The 16,937-nt window shown below is 41.6% G+C and overlaps 1 long non-coding RNA gene across 1 annotated transcript; it reads right to left on the reverse strand.

Moving 5' to 3' along the window:
• Nucleotides 1–443: 443 nt before the first annotated feature.
• On the reverse strand, nt 444–13,830 carry LOC106781525 (uncharacterized). The gene is made up of 4 exons (XR_001378157.3): nt 13,478–13,830; nt 1,705–1,880; nt 1,076–1,103; nt 444–650 (listed from the first exon to the last, which is right to left on the reverse strand). It is a non-coding gene; the product is annotated as an uncharacterized lncRNA (long non-coding RNA).
• Nucleotides 13,831–16,937: the final 3,107 nt, after the last annotated feature.

A 16,937-nucleotide genomic window follows, 5' to 3' on the forward strand; every position in this document is an offset into this window, starting at 1 on the left:
CCTGCCTTTCCTCCTCTCTGCCATCTGCACCAGCATGCACCAGCATGTGCAGTGGATGCCACCATTTCCTCTCCCCCTGCCCCACCCCCACCCACCCAAGATGAATCCATAGGCCCTCAGCACACCCCATCTCAAAGGCAGCCAGCCCCGGATCCTCTGATTCGTTCAGCCAATGGACTTATAGTTCTTTGGTGGGCTTCTTGTTTTGTATTTTATTATAAAAATCTGGGTGAGGGGCCAGCCCTGTGGCCGAGCGGTTAAGTTCGGGCGCTCCGCTTCGGCGGCCCAGGGTTTTGCCTGTTCGGATCCTGGGCAAGGACATGGCACTGTTCATCAAGCCATGCTGAGGCGGCATCCCACATGCCACAACTAGAAGGACCCACAACTAGAAATACATAACCATGTACTGGGGAGCTTTGGGGAGAAAAAGGAATAATAAAATCTTTGAAAAAAAATCTGGGTGATTTATTCACTAGGTTTATGCAGGCACTGCTTGCTTTTTTGCCAGAGTTTGAGCTTGGAGGATGGGCCGCCACGTGGAGGGAGCCGTTCGGTTTGTCGGTTACCCACTGGAAGGCTCTGTGGTGCCTAGAACACCGTGGGTAAGGGTCCAGATGTTCGTCATGAAGAAGTTTTGTCCATTTCGTTTTCTGAAAATTGATTTTGAAAGAGTGAACTTTCCCAGTCAGATTTTTAAAAAATCTTTCATTTCCTATGTCTGCCTGCAACATGTCAGGAAATAGCTCAGAGATAATTGTACCTTTCTTGAAAACAAAGTATAACGTTTTATTTGGGGCCAAATGTTCCCTGTTTTCTCCTTCTTTTCCAATTCACTGGTAGAACAGATAAAACTGTGCTACATATTTACTTACTTCATGGTACCACCCAGAACAATGCAATTTAGAAATTAGTACCTGTATTTTACTTTACGTTTTCATAAGGATTAAACCTGTCATCGAAATATGATGAAACCAAATTACTGCCACTCATAACAACACAGATGAATGTCATAAACATAACACTGAGTGAGGAAAAAGGATCCAGAAGAGTACATACGCATTATGATTCCATTTACCTCAGGTCCAAAAAGAGGCACACAGGACCTGTGGGAAAGGAAGTCAGGGCGGAGGTTACCATGGGGGCGTGACTGCCAGCGGGGCCCAGGGGCTTCTGTTCTACTTCTTTCTTTTCTTTTCTCTTTTTTTTGAGGAGGATTAGCCCTGAGCTAACATCTGCTGCCAATCCTCCTCTTTTCTGCTGAGGAAGACTGGCCCTGAGCTAATATTTGTGTCCATCTTCCTCTCATATTTATTGAATTTTTCTCTTTGAACTCTGAATATTTATATCATTAAAAATCAGGAGAGTTAGACCAAAATCCAGATTTCTGGCTTCTCTTAATCAGAAAATCTGATGACAAGGGACCTATGTTCCTGATTGGCAACAATTGGCTGACTCATATTTGTTTTATCAGCACCTGTCAGGTGACAGGCACTTGCATTGTGCCAGGACTGGGGATTAAAAATGAATGAGATGAGATCTCTGTTCTCAAGCAATTAGAATCGAAAAAATAAGATAAGAGAGGTACACCAATATTTATAATACAAGCTAGAATGTGATAAGTGTCCTAAGAGATTTATAAAAAGCTATAAAATTCCACAGAAGGGAGAAATCACATATCAATGGAGAACTCGCAGAGGCCTTTACCATTTTTTCCAACTATAAGATAAAACATTCTCTGGGGCCAGCTCCGTGGCCGAGTGGTTACGTTTGCGCGCTCCGCTGCTGCGGTCCGGGGTTCGGATCCTGGGCGCGGACATGGCACCGCTCATCAGGCCACGTTGAGGCAGCATCCCACATCCCACAACTAGAAGGACCTGCAACTAAGATATACAACTGTGTACAGGGTGGGATTTGGGGAGATAAAGCAGGAAAAAAAAAAAAAAAGATTGGCAACAGTTGTTAGCCCAGGTGCCAATCTTTAAAAAATAAATAAATAAGTAAAATAAAATAAAACATTCTCACTGTGGAAAAATTAGAGGATTCAAACACACAAAAGACAACTGAAAAACAATCATAATAATTCCACACATTCAGGTATGTTTCTTCCAATCTTATTTTTTATGTGTGTATCTTAATAAAACTGACATATCACATTATAGCCTGCTTGTAGTTGCCCAACATATGGTGTGAACATTTTCCAAGTCATTACAGTTTGTTTCAGAATCCTGATTTTTAAAATTGCCGCATTTTATCTCATAATACAGATGCATCAACTTTATTTTATCTATTGCCTATTGTTGAGCATTTTGATTGTTTTTACTTTTCTGCTATCATGAAGAATGCTAAGGTAAATCTACTTATTTGCAAATATTTGTCCCCAGCTACAGAAAATTTCTTGAAACAAGTGTCATTTAGACTCTGCCAAAGTTTGTAAAAAGTGTACAGAGGAGTGGGCCCCGTGGTCAAATGGTTAAGTTTGCGCATTCCACTTTGGCAGCCTGGGATTTCACCAGTTCAGATCCTGGGCGTGGACCTAGCACTGCTCATCAGGCCATGCTGAGGCAGCGTCCCACACAGCAGACCTAGAAGGACCTACAACTAGAATATACAACTATGTACTAAGGGGCGTTGGGGAGAAGAAGAAGGAGAAAAAAGATTGGCAACAGACGTTAGCACAGGTGCCAATCTGAAAAAAAAAGTGTACAATGAGGCAGAGTAATACTTGAGAAAGGCGATGACCACTAAGACAGGCCACCAAGGAAAGCACCCTGAGAACTAACTACTACTATGTAGGGCGTGCTTTTGCCCTAAAACTTTTCAGGTATTTGCATTCAGTCTTTATAATTTTTGCAATATCTGTATACCAATTACACAGATTTATATATAAATATTATATGAAATAGTTATATAAAATATAAATTACATTTATAATATAATATAAATACATTATATAAATGTAACATAATAGAAACAAAAGTGTATTATAAACATTATAATTCACAATAATTATGTAAATTTTAATTTTTAATTTTATTTTGGAAGAAGCCTGGCCCTGAGCTAACATCCATGCCCATCTTCCTCTACTTTCTATCTGGGATGCCTACCACAGCATGGCTTGACAAGCAGGGCGTAGGTCCGCACCTGGGATCCGAACTGGCGAGCCCTAGGCTGCCAAAGTGGAAAGTGCGAACTTAACTGCTGTGCCACTGGGCAGGCCCTAATTATGTAAATTTATATATATAAAGACTTAGCTTTTAAAAATTAAGTCCATTTATATATTTAATAAGGAAATTTTACATCACTACCTCACATGGAAAAATCAGATAGACATACAGATCACTGGACTAGAACAGAGCATCCAGAAATAGTGCACACATGTATGGACAACCAACTTTTGACAAGGGTGCCAGGGTAAGTCAGTGGGGAAAGGTGTGAATGTGAATGGTGCACCCACTTTGGAACAGTCTGTCAGTTTCTTATAAAATTACTTACCATAAAACCTAGCAATTCCACTTCTAGGCATTTAACCAAGAAAAATGAAAATATACATACAAAAATATTCATAGCAGCTTTATATCCCCAAACTGGAAATAACCCAAATGTTTATCAACAAACGAAGGGATAAATAAGTTGTGACATATCTATATAATAGAATTCTACTCAGCAAAAAAAACAAAAACCAAAAAAAAATGATAAAAAATTACTAAAGACAACAATGTAAATGAATATCAAAAACACTGTGCTGAGTGACAGAAGACAGACACAAAAGACCACATGTCATGTGACTTCATTTATATGAAATGCCAGGAGCTACAAATTTTTTTTTTTTTTTAAGGAAGATTAGCCCCTGAGCTAGCATTTGCTGCCAATCTTCCTCTTTTCTGCTGAGGAAGACTGGCCCTGAGCTAACATCCATGCCCATCCTCTACTTTATATGTGGGACGCCTACCACAGCATGGCTTGCCAAGCAGTGCCATGTCTGCACCCAGGATCCGAACTGGCAAACCCCAGGTCGCCGAAGCAGAATGTGTGCACCTAACTGCTGCGCCACCAGGCCGGCCCCCAACAAATTTAATCTACATGACAGAAAGGACCCAGGGCTGCCTGGGGCTGGGGGTAAGTGGTAAGGATGAATGAGAAGGAGCACAAGTCAGCTTTTTGGGGTGCTACAAATGGTCTATATTTTGATGACAATGGTCATTATATATTTGTCAAAACTCAAAGAACTATACTCTTAAAATAGGTGTATTTAAGTTGATTTTAAAAAATCCTTTCCATTCTCACCACACACACACACAAAAGGTAACTGTGTGAGGTGATGGATGTGTTAACTATTCTTATTGTGGTAATCATTTTGAAATATATATATGTATAACAAATCATCACGTTGTACACCATAAACTTATATCATGTCATATTTCAATTATATATCAATAAATCTGGGAAAAAAATTAAAAATTCCTATGACAAAAAAAGCCCCAGAAAACCAGGGCTGGCCCCGTGGCGCAGCAGTTAAGTTCATGCAGTCTGCTTTGGCAGAGGTTCACCGCTTCGGATCCTGGGTGTGGACCCACATCGCCTACCAAGCCATGCTGTGGCAGCATCCCACATACAAAATAGAGGAAGACTGGCCCAGATGTTAGCTCAGTAACAATCTTCCTCACGAAAAAAAAAAAAACCCATTCTGGCGTCACACAAGATGCTCAAGTAGGAAGCTTTAGGGGTCAGTCTCTCCTCCACCAAAGCAGACTCTGAGCTGGAAAGAGGATTGTGGTTGACTGTTTCAGAACTCTGAAACCTGATCACTGACAATGACCAGGAGAGTGGAGAGGCTGCTGCTGTTTCATAACGATTCCACTGCTCATTCCTCAGCCCCACTGGGACTGCGGGGGCAGCAGCCAGGTTCCTGCAGTGGCTGCACTGGTGCCAGGATGCGCAGTGGGGCTCTTGTCCTTCAGCACTTTGGGGCTGTGTGTCTGGGCTGGTCTGATGGTTCCCCGAGGGGAGGGTGTGGTCACTTGTCTTGGTTTTGCCCCCTTGGGCTGCAGCAGCTTCCCCAGAAGTATCTGCTGGAGGATTTAAGGGATCAGAACCTTTTTTGGGGACTCTTTCTAGGTCACTGGCTGACTGCAGAGATGATGGAATAGAAACTTTGGTGACCACATGCAATAAGGAATACACACTTTATGACAAGAGTTTGGAAAAGACACAAAAGGAGGGTTCCAGCCCTCAACATGCAACATCAGCAATCCCCAAGGAGTGAGAGAACCAGATTTCTAGAGCTATTACATCATAATATTTGGAATGTCCACTTCGCAACCAAAAATTAAAAAGCATACAAAGAAACAGGAATGTATGTCCCATTCACAGGGAAAAAAGAATTTGACAGAAACCATCCCTGAGGAAGCCAGGGCATTGGAATTACTTGTCAAAGATATTAAAGCAACTATTTTAAATATGCACAATGAGCTAAAGGAAACCATGGACAAAGAACTAAAAGAAATCAGGAAAACAATGTATGAACAAAATGAGAATATCAATAGAGAGAAATTATCAAAAGCAACCAAATAGGGGCCGGCCCCATGGCCTAGTGGTTAAGTTGGGTGTGCTCTGCTTCGGCGGCCTAGAATCGGTTCTTAGGCGCAGACCTACAGCACCTGTCAGCTGCCATGCTGTGGTGGCAACCCACATAAAAGTAGAGGAAGACCGGCACAGATGTTAGCTCAGGGCCAATCTTCGTCAGAAAAAAAAATAATTCACTAGAGGGGCTTAACAGTAAATTTGAGCTGGAAGAAATCAGCAAATTTGAAGATAAGGCAATTAAAATAAACCAATCTGAGAAACGAAATTCAAAAAGAATGCAAAAAATTAGCAGAGCCTGAGGAACTTGTGGGACACCATCAAGAGTAACAAGAAACACATTATGGAAGTTAGAAGGAAAAAAGAGAAAGAGGCAGAAAAAATATTTGAAGAAATAATGGCTGAAAATTTCCCATACCTGATGAAAGATACAAGTACACACATTCAAGAAACCCATGAATCCCAAGCAGAAAAAACCCAAAGAAATCCATACATTATACGTGTTATATATATACACATTATAATGAAATTGTCAAACCCAACACAAAGATGGGATCTTGAAAGCAGCAAGAGAAAAGCAACTTTGTCATGTACAAAGGATCCTCAATGAGATTAATTGCTACTTTCTCATCAGAAACCATGGTAGGCAGAAGGCAGCAGGATGACATATATAAAGTCTTGAAAGAACAAAAACCCTATCAATCAAGAATTCGATATCCAGTAAAACTATCCTTTAAGAATAATGGAAATATGAAGATATTTCCAGCTAAACAGAAGCTGGGGAGTTCACTACAGTATATCCGTTTTATAAGAAAGGATAAAGGGGGTCCTTCAGGCTGAAATGAAAGGTCTAGACAGTGAGTTGAAGTCATAAGAAGAAATAAAAAAGACTGGTAAAGGTAACTACTTAGGTAAATACAAAAGCCAGTATCATGGTACTCTTTCTTTGTAACTCCTCTTTTTTTCCTATATGATTTAAAAGGAAAATGCATAAGAAAATAATTACAAATCCGTGTCAATGGGTACACAATGTATTAAGACATAATCTCTGACATAACAATAAAGGGGAGGTTCAGAGAGGCATAAGAGCAGCTTTTCCACTATTCAAACTGAGTCGGCGTTATTCAAACTCAGTTGTTACAAGCTTAAGAAGTGAACTGTAATCCCCAAGGTGACCACAAAGGAAATAACTAAAAAATATATAGAAATGAAAACTAGGAAATCAAAATGGTACACTACAAAAATTCAACTAAATACAAAAAAGGCAGTAATGGAGTTATCAATGAACAAAAAGCATGTAAGACATACAGAAAACAGATACATGGTAGAAGTAAATTCTTATCAGTAAATACCTTACCTGACAATTGATAAATTCTCTAATTAAAAGAGAATGGCAGAATGGATTTTAAAAAAATATGATCCATCTATATGCTGTCACTAGATAAAAAGACACAAAGAGGGGCTGGCCCAGTGGCGCAGCAGTTAAGTGCACACATTCCACCTCGGTGGCCCGGGGTTCACCAGTTTGGATCCCAGATGTGGACATGGCACCACTTGGCAAGCCATGTTGTGGTAGGCGCCCCACATATCAAGCAGAGGAAGATGGGCATGGATGTTAGCTCAGGGCCAGCCTTCCTCAGCAAAAAGAGGAGGATTGGCAGCAGATGTTAGCTCAGGGCTAATCTTCCTCCAAAAAAAAAAAAAAAAGACACAAAGAGGTTGAAAATAAAAGGGTGGAAAAAGACATTCCATGCAAATAGTAACTGAAAGAGAGCTGGGGTGGCTATATCATTGTTAGACAGAACAGACTCTAAGGCAAAACAGGTTAAAAGAGACAAAGAAGGATATTATATATTGTCAAAAGTTCCAATTCATCAAGAAGATCTAACAATTAGAAACATAAACACACCTAACAACCGAGCCCTCAAAATATATGAAGCAAAAATTGTCAGAATTGAAGGGAAAAATAGACTATTCAATAATAGTTGGAGACTTCAGTACTTCACTTCCAATAATTGACAGAACAACCAGAGAGAAGATCAATAGGGAAACAGAGGACTCAAACAACTTATAAATCAATCAGACCAAAGAGACATAAACAGTGCTTCACCCAACAACAGCAGAATACACATTTTTCTCAAGTAAACATGGATCATTCCTGAGGTCAGATCATGTGTTAGGCCACAAAACAAGTCTCAATAAATTTAAAAAGACTGAAATCATCAAAGTTTCTTTCCTGATCACAATGTAATGAAACTAGAATCAATTACAGAAGGAAAATGGGAAAATGCACAAATACATGGATATTAAATAACATATTCTTAAACAATCAATAAGTCAAACAAGAAATCATAAGGGAAATTAGAAAATATCTTGAGATGAATGAAAATAAAACACAACATACTAAAACTAATGGAGGAAGATTGTACAGATGGTAGCTCCAGTCTAATCTTCCTCAAGCAAAAAAAACAGGAGGACTGGCAACAGATGTTACTCAGGGCAAATCCTTCTCAGCCAAAAAAACCCCCAAAACAAAAAAACTAATGGGATGCAGTAAAAGCAGGGCTAAGAGGAAAATTTATAGCTGTAAATATCAATATTTAAAAAAAGAAAAAAATCTCATATCTATAACCTAACTGTAAGGCTTAAGGGACTAGAAAAAGAAGGGCAAATTAAACCCAAGGCTGGCAGAAGGAAGGAGATATTGAAGAATAGAGCAGAGTTAAGCAAAATAGAGAACAGAAAAAGAACAGAGAAAAATCAATGAAACCAAGAGTTGGTTCTTTGAAAAGATCAACAAAATTGACAAATCTTTAGCTAGATTACTAAAAAAAAAAAGAGGACTCAAATTACTAAAATCAGAAATGATTGTAGAGACATTACTACCAACTCTACAGAAATAGAAAGGGTTATAAAAGAAGACTATGAACAACTGTATGCCAACAAATTGCATTATCTAGATGAAATGGACAAGTTTCTAAAAACACACAATCTACCAACAGTGACTCAAAAAGAAAAACAAAGTCTCGACAGACCTATGACAAGGAAGAAGATTGAAATCAGAAATCAGAAACCTCCCAACACGGGGCCGGCCCGGTGGCACAGCGGTTAAGTGTGCACATTCTGCTTTGGCAGCCTTGGGTTTGCCAGTTCAGATCCTGGGTATGGACATGGCACCGCTAGGCAAGCCATTGCTGTAGCAGGCATCCCACATATAAAGTAGAGGAAGATGGGCATGGATGTTAGCTCAGGGCCAGTCTTCCTCAGCAGAAAAGAGGAGGATTGGCCCCAGATGCTAGCTCAGGGGCTAATCTTCCTCAAAAGAAAAAAGAAAAAGAAAAAGAAAAGAAACCTCCCAACATAGGAAATCTCAGGACCAGATGCCTTCACAGGTGAGTTCTACCAAGCATTTAAAGAAGAATTAACACCAATCCTTCTCAAACTCCTCCAAGACATTGAAGAGGAGGGAATACCTCCTTTTTTTTATTTGCAGAGGAAGATTCGCCCTGAGCTAACATCTATGCCAGTCTTCCTCTATTTTGTATGTGGGTTGCTGCCACAGCCTGGCTGCTGACAAGTGGTGTAGGTCTGCACCCAGGAACCGAACCCAGACTGCTGAAGAAGAGTGTGCCAAACTCAACCATTAGGCCACCAGGACTTGCCTGGGAATACCTCCTAACTCATTCTATGAGACCAGCATTATCCTGATATCAAAGCCAGACAAAAAACAATGCAAGAAAAGGAAATTGAAGGCCAATATCCCTTATGAATATAATATAAATGCAAAAATCCTTGGGCCAGCCCCGTGGCTGAGTGGTTAAGTTTGTGCGCTCCACTTCGGCGGCCCAGGGTTTTGCCAGTTCGGATCCTGGGTCCGGACATGGCACTGCTCATCAGGCCACATTGAGGCAGCGTCCCACATGCCACAACCAGAAGGACCCACAACTAGGAATGCACAATTATGTGCCAGGGGGCTTTGGGAGAGAAAGGAAAAGTAAAATGTTAAAAAAAACAACAAAACCTTCAACAAAATACTAGCAAACTGACTTCAGCAGCATATTGAAAGGATTAGACACTATGACCAAGTGGAATTTATCCCTGAATGGAAGGGTGGTTCAATATACAAAAATCAAATAATACACAGCATTAATAGAAGGAAGGGAAAAAACCATGATTACCTCAACTAAGGCAGAAAAATAATTGGAAAAAATCCAACACTCTGAAAAACATGTAACAAACTAGGAATACAAAAGAGCTTTCTCAACATGAAAAAGGCCACTTATGAAAAACCCACAGCAGACGTCCTACTCAACGGTGAAAGACTGAAGGCTCTTCCCCTAAGATCAGGAACGAATCAAGGATGCCCAGTTTCAGCACTTACAGTCCACACGGTACTGGAAACTCCCGCCTGAGCAATAAGCAAGAGAGAAATAAAAGGCATCAGAATTGTATAGGAACAATATTTTATGTAGAAAGCCCTAAAGAATCCCCAAAAACCTGTTAGAACTAATAAATGAATTCATTAAAGTTGCAGGGTCCACAACACATAAAAATCAGTTGCATTTCTTTCTTTCTGTTTTTTTTTAGGAATGTTAGCCCTGAGCTAACATCTGCTGCCAATCCTCTTCTTTTTGCTGAGGAAGATTGGCCCTGAGCTAACATCCTTGCCCATCTTCCTCTACTTTATATGTGGGACGCCTATCACAGCATGGCATGACAAGCAGTCTGTAGGTCCACAGCCGGGATCCAAACTGGCGAACCCAGGGCTGCCACAGGGGAACATGAGAACTTAACCACTGTGCCCCCGGGCTGGCCTCTATTACATTTCTATATGCTAGAAATGAATAATCTGAAAAGGAAATTAAGAAAACAATTCCATTTACCATGGCAACCAAAGAATAAAATACTTAGGAATAAATTTAACCAAGGAGATAAAAGTTTTGTATGTTGAAAACTTCAAAATATTGCTGAAAGAATTAAATACCTGAACTGGAAGAGTTAATACTGTTGAGATGACAATACTACCCAAAGGGACACACAGATTCAACACAATCCCTATCAAAATCCCAATGGAGTTTTTTTGCAGAAATAGAAAAATCTATCCTAAAATTCATATGGAATCTCAAGGGATTCCAAATAGCCAAAACAATCTTGAAAAAGAAGCACAAGCTGGAGGACGCACACTACTCAATTTCAAAACTTACTACAAAATTACAGTAATCAAAACAGTGTGGTCCTGGCAGAAGGACAGACATACAGGCCAATGGAACAGAACAGAAAGCTCGGAGATAAACTCTCACATATGTGCTCAACTGATTTTTGAAAAGGGCACTAAAGTCATTCAAGGAGGAAAGGGCAATCTTGTCGACAAATGGTGCTGGGAAACTGGATTTTCATATGCATGAGAATGAAATTAGACCCCTGCCTTATACCAGAGATAAAAATGAACTCGAAATAGATCAGATCTAAATTTAAGAGCTACAACTATAAAATTCTTAGAAGAAAACATAGAGGAATATCCTTATGACCTGAGATTTAGCAATAGTTTCTTAAATATGATACCAAAAGCACTGGCAAGTAAATAAAAAAATAGGAAAATGAAGAGGGGAAGGGGGTTGGGTGATGGGCAAAAGGGGTAAAGGGGCACATACATATGGTGACAGATAAAAACTAGACTATTGGTGGTGAGCATGATGTAGTCTATACAGAAACTGATAAATAACAATGTACACCTGAAATTACACAAGGTTAAACCATTATGACCTCAATAAAATAATTTAAAAAAAAACAGGGAGCCAGCCCTGATAGCCTAGTGGTTAAAGTTTGGCACTCTCTGCCTCAGGGGCCTGGGGTTGGTTCCGGGTGCAGACCTACACCCCTCTGTTAGCGGCCACGCTGGGCTGGAGGCCCACGTACTAAAAAACAGAGCAAGGTTGGCATGAATGTCAGCTCAGAGCAAATCTTCCTCACCAAAGAAACCAAAAACACCTACTACGATACCTCAAGGACAAAAGAGACAGACAACCCAACTGAAAAATGGACCAAGGACTCAATGTCTGCAAAGAAATGGCCAATAAGTCCACGAAAAGATGCACAGCTTCATTAGTCATCAGGGAAATCCAAATCCAAACCACCACAATGCACTTCACACCCACTAGGAGGGCTGTTATTAAACACGTACACACGCACACACGCTAACAAAATGGGAAATAACAAGTGCTAGTGAGGATGTGGAGAAACTGGAACTGCGGGGGAAGAAGAAATTTCCCTCTGCCTTTCTAAGTTCTTCTGGGCGGTTTAAGAATGAAATTGACATGAGACAGATTAATAGGAGAAACTCAAATTTAATTTCCTTTGTACAGGGACCCCAGATGCATGAGAGTTTCACAGACTGAAGGGTAAAATGAGCTATATACGCCATCTTGAGCTAAGAACGGCATAGGGGCTGAGGCTGCAGAGGGGAGGAGAGTAATTCACGAGATGATAAGAAAAACAAATGTGCAGTAATCAGAGGCTTGCTGTGCCATACAGATGGGTCATAAAAATTTATTTCTGGTAATAACTCTTTTTATGGGCAAGGCCCCCAATTTAAATTCTTTAAGGGAGAGGGAAAAGTTTCTCTTGAGCCCACAGGGTCTCAATTGTCTTTAGCTCAAAATAGTCCACGTGCACATCTTGAGGGGGCTTGTTCCGAACCCGAGAACCCCCGAGCATCCCTAGTGGGAATGTCAAATGGCATGCAGCATAAAATGTGGGAAACAGTTTGGTGGCTCCTGGAAAAGTTAAACAGAACTACCACACGACCCAACAATTCCACTTGTAGGTATACAGCTAAAAGAAATGAAAACACGGACTCAAATAGATCCCATACTCGAATGTTTCTAGCAGCGTTATTCACAATAGCCACAAGGTGGAAATGACCTAACAGATGAACCGATAAACAAAATTCCATATATACACACAATGGAATACTATTCAGCCATAAAAATGAATGAATTTCTGATACATGTACAACATGTAACATGGAAAACATGGTAAATGAAATATGCTATTCACAAAAGGACAAATATTGTATGATTCCACTTTTATGAAAGTGGGAAGAGGCAAGTTCACAAAGACAGACAGTAGAATGGAGGTTACCAGGAGCTGGGGTGAGAAGAAAATGGGGAGTTACTCCTTCATGGATAGTTTTTGTTTGGGTGATGACAAAGTTCTGAAAATATCATTATAGGTAGTGGTGATGGTTACACAACATGGTGAATGTACTTAATATCACTGAATTATACACTTAAAAATGGTTACGGGGCTGGCCTGGTGGCGCAGCGGTCAAGTTCGCACATTCTGCTGCTCAGTGGCCCCGGGTTTGCCGGTTCAGCTCCGGCTGTGGACATAGCATCGCTTGGCAAAAGCCATGCTGTGGTAGGCGTCCCACATGTAAAGTAGAGGAAGATGGGCACGGATGTGAGGTCAGGGCTGGTGTTCCTCAGCAAAAAGAGGAGGATTGGCAGCAGATGTTAGCTCAGGGCTAATCTTCCTCAAAAAAAAAAAAAAAAGGTTAAAATGGTAAATTTTAGGTTATACATACTTTATTACAGGAAAACAAAAACAAAATCCATACCCAACCGAGACTTTTTCTTGGACTAGTTAGAAAGCCTGGAAGAGCACGTTAAAGGGAAAGCTTTTTCAGGATTTAGGTCATTCTGGCTCAACAGGACCAGGGCAGATGAGCAGGTTCACTCCCAAGCAAGCTTCCAGAGACTGCACTATTAAACCAGAGCACGCATTCACCCAGCCACGGCTCAGAACGAGAAACAGAAACGTCAGATGGACCCACGGGGCTTTTGTTCTCAGCTGTTTACGTTCTGTCTGCAAACCGTAAAGAAAGGGAAATCCCTACCTAGACGGGGATTTCCCCGCCGGCTGGGAGCGGCCGAGCCTGCAGCGGGGTGTGGAGCGTCGTCGGCCCTTTCTCCCACCTCCGCACCCAGCACCTAAGCGCTTCACAACACTCCTTCGCCACGTGCCTCGGAGCTTTCCAGGGACGCTCCGCGCCGGCGGGCCCCGGGCCACCGATGACCCGGATAAGCCGGGACGAGAGCCTGCGGGAAGGGCCGGCTCCGGTGCAGGGCGGAGGAGGACTTCCGCCCCGCCTGGGAACCGTGGCCCGGGGATGCAAGGGAAGTGACGAGCTCGCGGGCTCTGCCGGCGGCGCCCCGAGCCCGCGCCCGGCGAGTCCCGGGAGGCGGCCCCAGAGCGGGGCAGCGGGAAAGGATGCCCCAGGTGACGCATCCGGCCCACCTGGCGGCCCGAGGGCCAGCCTAAAGGGACCGTGCAACGGAAAGCCCAGGCCGCCCGAGCAGCACGGGAGACGGCAGAGAGAGACAGCTAGAAATCTTGTTGTGGGGAGAACACGCGTGTGTATGTATACGCACACATCTATCGCTACATCTGTGGATCTGTCTCTATCATGGTGTGGGGGAGGCTTTTCCGACCATCTATAACACCGAGGACATAAAGAAAAACACAGGTAACTTTGACCACGTAAAAACGGAACTTGAATATAACAGCAACACAAAGAAATGTCACAGTCAAAAGGCAAACCGGGGATATATTTGTAATACACGTAAGGAAAGGTGAATTTCTTTCACTTGTTACAGTGTATTCACACAAGAGAATAAGGAAAAACAGCCAAGGACCTAATTGTGAAAATGCAAACAACATGAATGTTGTCTGCAGAAACATAAATGTAAATGACTAATAAAAAGATGCCCAACTTTGTTCAGAATGTGCCTATCAGAACTGCTACAAAAAAACGGCTACTTTTCACGGAAACTGGGCAGGTGTGGAGGAAACAGGCATTTTCATAGCCTGTGTGTACAGCGGTACAATCTTTCTGGAGGGCCAGTTGGTCATGTGGATCACAATTTTAGGTGAACCGATCCTTTGATGTGATCATTTTGCTGCTAAGAATTTGCTTTAAAAACATACTCATAAAAATATGCCAAACAACAATGCAGGAAAAATACAAGAAACCTAACATCCATTGTTATGGGATTTATTAGAAGAACATGCATAGTATCATCTCATTTCTATCTACTTATTTTATTTTGTGTTTTATGAGTTTTTTTTAATTGAGGTCACACTGGTTTGTTATATATTTTTAAAGGATGGAAATATACTCAGTATAGGAATAATCTTTCTTTTTTTTTTTCTGGAAGGATGCCCTCGATTAGAGGTGTTAGAAGGCTAAGAGAGCCCCCTTTTGAAAACCATATTTATGTTCTTTTCTTTTCTTTTTTTGCTGAGAAAGATTTGCCCTGAGCTAACATCTGTGCCCATCTTACTCTATTTTGTATGTGGGTTGCTGCCACAGCATGGCCGCTGCCAGTGGTATAGGTCTGTGCCTGAGAACCAAACCAGGCCACTGAAGCAGGGCACACTGAACTTGACCACCAGGCCACTTGGCCAGCCCTCCATGTTATTTTATTTTTTAAAATTCCATCCATCCTTTAACATCCATTGCAATGCTACCACCTCTATAAAAAATTTTCTGCTTCGTCTCCAACCTTCTTGTGCCATCTCATGGCATCTACTGAATGTTCCCTGGATTTGATTCACTTTTCATATCTGCCTGGATGAGATGGCTGTAGTCTACAAACAGACAGCAGTAGTTAGGCATTCAGGCTTGGACACAGGCTGATTTAGATTAGAATCTGCATTTTGCCACCTGTGTTTCCTTGGCTAAGTAACTCAACCTCTCTGGGCCTTATCGGCATATACGGAGGTTCTAAGCAGCCACCACAGGGGGCTGTTGAGGGCCTGCAATGAGATAATCTATTAAGTGTTGAGCAAAGTGGTGGCACCAAAGGAATGCTTAATAAATGTTGGCAGTTATTTACATTTCTGGAGGACAGAGACAGTTTCTGGGGCTGTCTAGAACTTAACAGCTGCTCCGATTCTTTCCTGTCGCTCACTCTGCCCATCGCCTTCCCCAGTGACCGCGGGCCAAGCTGGGTTCCTCTGGCATTGGCCAGCACAGTTTGCTGGGATGAATGACGTCAGTCTAAGGCCCCAGGCACAACCCAAAGCCTGGCCAGCCCCTTCTACGGGTGCAGGGCAAGGGAGAGGATGAGCCTACACCTCCCCACTGCTGGGAAAACAATGACAAGTGCTTGACACACTGATGGTGGGCTAATTTCATGTCTGAACAGCATCATTATTATCAGCCTTTTCTTCCTCCTCCAATCCGTTCTTCAAAAATTCCCTTATTCTTAGACGAAAACTTTCCCAAGTATATCTACCTTAATTATAATAAACACACGGTCTCAAAGGGGGTTAAAAGGGTTGCAATGATTCACCAGAAAAAGTGGACAGGCTCGGTAAATGAAAAGATAAAGAATCAAGAAACTGGATGTTAAACTAATATTGCAAATAAAGAGAGAAAACATTTTTAAAAGAAAATTTGGGGGTTCAGATCCGGGGTGTGGACCTACACCACCTGTCAGCTGTGCTGTGGTGGCGTCCCACATATATGTGGAGGAAGACTGGCATGGATGTTAGCTCAGGACTAATCTTCCTCAGCAAAAAACCCAAAAAAGCAAGGTATTTCTTTATTTAGAAAAGAAACATGGAAATTTTGTTCGTAGGATAATTTTAAATAATGTTTTGAATGCTAAATTATATCATGTAATATTTATATAACACTTAAGAGTTTATAAAGTATTTTCATTTACATAGCCTCTGATTCCCCCAAATCCTTGAGGAAGGCAGAGAAAATATTTTAGAAATTTTATTTTTTTACTTATTTTTTATTTTTAAAAATTTTTTTAAAGATTGGCACCTGAGCTAACAACCGTTACCAATCTTTTTTTTTCTGCTTTATCTCCCCAAATCCCCCTGGTACGTAGTTGTATATCTTAGTTGCAGGTCTTTCTAGTTGTGGCATGTGGGACGCCACCTCAATGTGGCCTGATGAGCAGTGCCATGTCCATGCCCAGGATCTGAACCGATGAAACCCTGGGCCGCCACAGCAGAGCTCGCGAACTTAACTACTTGGCTATGGGGCCAGGCCTGAGATTTTACTTTTTAAAAATGAAGTTACAGGTGGGCCCCATGGCCTAGTGTTTAAGTTCAGCATGTTCCACTTTGGCAGCCCAGGTTTGGTTCCCGGGTGTGGACGTACACCACTCAATGGTGGCCATGATGTGGCGATGACCCACATAGAAAACAGAGGGAGATTGGCACAGATGTTAGCTCAGGGTGAATCTTCCTCAGCAAAAAAACAAAATTACGTTACACAAGAATTACAAGAATATTAACATAATACTAAATAGAATATAGCATTCATCTAAATCCTG

The sequence above is a fragment of the Equus caballus genome, chromosome 13, assembly GCF_041296265.1.
Source record: "Equus caballus isolate H_3958 breed thoroughbred chromosome 13, TB-T2T, whole genome shotgun sequence".
Classification (NCBI taxonomy): domain Eukaryota; kingdom Metazoa; phylum Chordata; class Mammalia; order Perissodactyla; family Equidae; genus Equus; species Equus caballus.